Below are 5,992 nucleotides of genomic sequence, written 5' to 3'. Positions count from 1 at the left end.
AATGTATAGTTTAGTAGGTCAATCTATGATTATTGAAAGTTTGAAAACTAAATTGAAACATGGTAAAGAGTTTAGTAGGTTAAAGTGTAAATAAAATTCATCCTAAGATGTTACAGATTTTATGTTTTTAGTTATATTGCATGCACATGTCAAGTTTTAGTTCATGAGATAGAAATATTTTTATATGTTCTTATGATCACGTTTGGGATTATATCATATGTAACAGGATGTATAGTAGGCTTGCTATAGGCTCCAATGACTTTAAGTCGACTTGAACCCTAGCATCGATAGCGGTCTGGTTTTCGAATGGTTACACATATTGACTTTAAGAGTCTACACATTTTATTTTCTTGGCTATTTACAGTGAAACCTATGGGTTGTTCCACGTAAAACTCTTCTTATAATTCTCCATTGAGCAAAGCCATCTTCACATTCATTTGATGTAATTCAATATTCAAGTTAGCAACTAATGGCAAAAATAATCTTATTGAAATAAATCTCACAATAGGTGAAAAAGCTTTCTCACAATCTATTCCTTTCTGTTATGTGTATCCTTTAGTTATTAAATGAGTTTTGTATCTCTTGATACTGCCTCCAGCCTTACCTTGAATATTGAGAATCCAATTATTCCTTATTGCTTTATGCCTTATTGGTAAATCTATTAATTCCCAAACTTTGTTTGATTTTCTTGACTCTATTTCCTCTTCCAGTGTTTTAATCTATTCTTAGTTGGAGATTTAAGGATCTCGTTATTATTTCTCGACTCATCTGCATCAGGAGTAATAATGAATACTTCCAATTCATCTAAAAATGACAATGAGAAATCCTTAAACATCTCATTTATCATAGTTGAGATTGATTCATTGACTCATCAATAGGCATGTTACTCTCACTCAGACCAGTTTTCATGATTAGAGTTACTTTAGGTAGAAATTTTGAATTCAAATGAATATGTTCATTTGTATCCAAATTACTCCCACTCAAAATTGTATCCATTGGAATTTCTACAGTGAGAGCATCTGGCAATGAGTTCTAAATAAAAATAAGACTTTTCCTATCTTCCCATGCTTTTGGAAAAATTTGTCCTATGATTCAAACTTAGTTATACTTCTATTCTATTACTCGCCAAGAAATACATCTTTTTTACTATTTAAAGTATCTTAGAAAGATACAATTCTTTCCCTTTGGATCTAGTTTTCCAAATTTATGGAAAAGTTCATGGGAAATAGTCGTATAATCCCATAATTTTATATTCTCAAATCAAGTTTGCGTTTAGTCTATAACTTATATGGCGTGGAAATTATTGATTTGTGGGTACTCAATTAAGCACAATGGTGGTTATTAATAATGCAACACCCCAACATATGATTGGCAAATAAGCGTTTGCTATCATTGACCTAACCATTTCTAATAGGGTTCTATTTCTCCTTTCTGTAACACAATTCCTTGAATTGCTCTAACAGATAGTTCTTCAATAAGTTCTTAAAGTAGTTACTTTCTATCCAATTGGTTCTTAATTAAATCTAAAAATTTAATGAAACAACTTAAAACTTCAATTCTATGAGATATCAAATAGACATAACCATATTGAGTGTAGTTATCAATTATGAAATAGTTATATGTATATCTAACCTCCATATTTAGTGGACCACATATATTAGAATGGATTAATTATAAAGGAATTTAAAACTTGTTTCTTTTCACAACGATTTCATAGATGTTTTTCAAATTAGGCAATATTTAGAAGTTGACATATCTCCTTTTACATTATTTATATATGTATCAGAAGATGTAAAAAAGGAAAAAAAATATATAATGTTGAAGTTACTTATGATATCTAAGCCAATACAACCATTCAAAAAATATCTAGAACTACTAAAAATTGTACTTAAAAATAAGTTTACACCTTATTTATAAAAATTAATAGAAAAATCAAGTTCAATTAATACCAACACAAAAACTTGATTTCAATGAATTTAAAGGGCAAACATGATATTATTTAGAAGTAGGGTCTCCCTACCACACATAGTGAACTTGCAAATATTTATAACCTTCACCTTCACTGTAGAGTTTTTTCTTAACATATATTCATCTTAGCCTTCCCTGCAAAGTTTCATGTGGCATAATGAGACTAAACAGTGAACAATAGTTTCCTTTAATCTCAAGGTGCACTTTACTATTATTAAATGGAGCCTAACCTTGAATGAGTTGCTTCTTATTAAAATGGAGCTTCTCCCTCAGATTTTCAAGCTTCTCACTCTGAATTACTCTCCAATTTAATTGATCATTTGCCTTCCTTGATGAACATTTTGCACAAATTACAGAATTCCTTATAAATATCCAATGACACAAAGAATTATAAAGATTTTTGTAACATAATAATAGTCTCTAAATGCCCAAAAAGGGATAAAATCAAACCTTGGCAACAAGAACTTCACTCAACCTTGAATATAATAAATCATTATGACTCTTCAATGATTTCAACAAGGTGTTGTACACATTTAATATGAATATTCTGTAACAAATTACAAAACCATTGAATATAATACAAAAGCTATCCGAACAATGCAAATAGAAGCGTGATTCTGAGTTCAAAAATTGAACATGCAAATTACCTATATTTACACAATCAATGCAAATAGAAGCGTAGTTTGACACTTATGGATTTAATCTGATGGTAAGTGCATTTGAATAAATTTAAGAGATTTCAAATTCTACTCTCTCAACTTTCAGTCTCCATTTTTTAAAAAAAAAAGAAAGAAAGAAAGAAGCGTGACTTGAATTCTCACATATAGCGTAACAACTAGAAAATTACTGATCGTGGCTCCATCATGACGCATCATGCAAATTATTGATCGTGGCTCCTTAGAGGTTGCCGATGGTTGCTCGTCTTTCGGTGAAGCTCACTGCCACCGATAATGAGGGTGGTGGTCGGTAGAAATGGAAGAAAGATAAAAAGAAAGACACAGAGAGAGGGAAAGCGAGGCATTAATTTCACAGTTTTGTTTTTTTACAAATTAATCTTTTAAAGATAAGTCAAATCAATACAAATTATTTTAAAAACTAATTAATTTGAGTCCCTAATTCACTCTCTTAATTTTTTTTTATGTTTATTTAGTAAATAATCACTTAAATAATATTTTTATTATTTTATAATTTAAATAATTTAATATTGAATTATATTCAATTTAATGAGTTTAATAACTCGACTTATTATAATAATACGGGTAAATAATTTCTCTAAAATACTGTAATTTAAGATATTAATAAATTTATTAACCAATTATTTATTGCCAAACTTTAAATTACTATCAAATAAAAGAATATAATTATAATAAAACTCTAAATTATCATTACAATTGCATTACATTATTTACTAAAAAAATCTAATAAAATAATAAATAATAAAAATCAATATCTTTCTATGTCATTCTCTTTTCAAATATATATATATATATATAAGATTTAATAAACTCAATAGGTTAAAATGAAAATAATATATGCATAACTAAATAGTATAATAGAAATTCATCAAATTTATCATTGATTTAATATTTTCAAAATTTCAAATTTTTAAAATCGTATTATCAATAAAATAATATTTTTAAATAAAATATCTTATTTAGAATAAAATATACTATTAGACTTAACCTGTTTGAAAAATTAAATGAATATAAAAATAAATTTGTAAACAAATGTATAATGTGTTTGTAAAATTAAATAAATGAAAATAGATTTACAAATAGATATTTCAAAATATTTAAAAAATTAGATACATATAAACGGATTCAAATTGAATGTACAATTTATTTATAAAATTAAATGACAAACCTTTTAAATTGATTTATTATCTATTTTTTAAAATTAAATAGATACAAATAGATTTACAAATGGATTTTTAATCAATTTATAAAATTAAATAGACAGAAACTAATTTACAAAGAAACGTATAGTCCATTTATAAAATTAAATGAACATAAATGAATTTACAAATAAACATATTATCTACTTAAAAAATTAAATTAACACAAATAGACATGTAATCTCTATAAATAATTTAAAAAAACAAAAAAAATTACAAAGTAAAATATAATTCGTTTATAAAATTAAACGAATACAAATAGATTCGAAATGAATGTATAATCCATTTGTAAAATTAAATGGATATAAATAGATTTGTAAACAGATGTGTAATCGGTTTGTAAAATTAAATTGATACAAATGGTAACGTAAAATTCATTTATAAAGAAAATATGTTTTTTCAATGTTCGTTTATAAAATTGTTATTATTACAAATAGATTTATATCCGTTTCTAAATTTCGTTTAGATTTATATTCGTTTGTAAATTTCATTTATATTTTGTTAAATTCTTGTAACGTTATAAAAATTTATTATCACAATTAAAAATCAATTAAGAATACCATAAAGTATGAAATATCTTAATGATAATAGTGTGAGACACGATAGAGGCTATAAAAAACTATAAAATATGATTCAAAGTCAAGTATCATATTCTTTATTTTTAGATACGATCTTAAATGAAGTTTTTGTCTAGTATATATGATATACATAGATTAAACATAAAATCTTAAAATTTTAAAAATAAAAGTGCTTTGTCATTTTTTGTCTTGTATATATGATATACATAGATTAAACACAAAATCTTAAAATTTTAAAATTAAAAATGTTTTGGATGAAACTTGATAAGGATAAATTTGTTAAAAGACATAAACAGGATTTAGGATTTTAAAATAAATTTTATAATAAAAGAAGGAGTTATTTTAAATTAAAAAAATCATGATCCTTGAGAAAGAAGAAATAAGAAAAATAATAAAGTTTTTAGAAAATAAAATAAATTTAAATAAAGAGTTATCTAACTAACAAATAAATTGGATTAAACATCCTTTCAGTGTGAGCTTAATCCTATTAATTATTATCTCTAGCTATCTCGAAGTTAGCATATTGATTAATATAGAGATATTGATAATAGTAGAGTGGTGAATTTCATACTATAGGACATGTGATATCTAGGTAGATATGTGGACACTGGTAATGATGAGTGGATTAAAGAAATGGCATTTAGATGAAAAACACACAGAGTTTACTCTTACCAATATTTATTTATCTAGATCATAATAGTATATAATAGTTCTTATACCTGAGATGACACTTATCTCATATATAGATAGTTTGAGGTTGATACCGCTTACATACTTATACAATGTATAGATATATGACATGTGTTGGCTTAAGTTGGTTGTACATAGGGGTAAAGGGTTAGTTGAGATGGAATTCATTATCCTAGGTAAACGAGCGAAGTCTTATGCCCTTATTAATTGTTTCTTATTAGAAATCCTTGGCCGATGTAGTAAGACTTAGTTAGAGAAAAGGTTTTCTAATGTACATCTTGTTAATCAAGAATTAGAGTTAAGTGAAGTCCTATGATCCATAGTGTTGGATTTGATATTTACCATGACCCTAGCTTAAATCGAAACTTTGTAATGAAAGAATTCTAGTGCTTAATGATTTATGATCATGGTTCCAATTGAATAAAAAATACATTCATTGTTAATTAGGTAGCCATGGCGCATTATGTTAGATATTAACCATGATTTTATGGGATCCTGAAATTCATAGGAATGTCATTCAAGATTTGTGGAAAAGTTGTTTCCATTCCTATGGCCAATTAACTATGAACTTGAGAAGTCATGCATATAAGAAATAATCTTGGCAAGCCTAATCAATTAGTTAATTAAAGGTATTTAATTAATTATATTAATTAATAAATTTAGTTAGTAACGTGAGTTGTAATTCCCTATCATGACTTGAACTGAATTCAATAATGATAAGCAAAATCAAAGATATGAAAAATTATGAATTCATGTGATGAATTTATTCTACGTGTGTGACATGGAACTACTAGCTTTGGATTTTACAGCAGATTTGGACCGAACCTAACTTTTACTGTCAACGTCCGATAGAGACCCACAA

The sequence above is a fragment of the Manihot esculenta genome, chromosome 18, assembly GCF_001659605.2.
Source record: "Manihot esculenta cultivar AM560-2 chromosome 18, M.esculenta_v8, whole genome shotgun sequence".
Taxonomy (NCBI): Eukaryota; Viridiplantae; Streptophyta; class Magnoliopsida; order Malpighiales; family Euphorbiaceae; genus Manihot; species Manihot esculenta.
Note: the sequence above shows the minus strand (reverse complement) of the source record.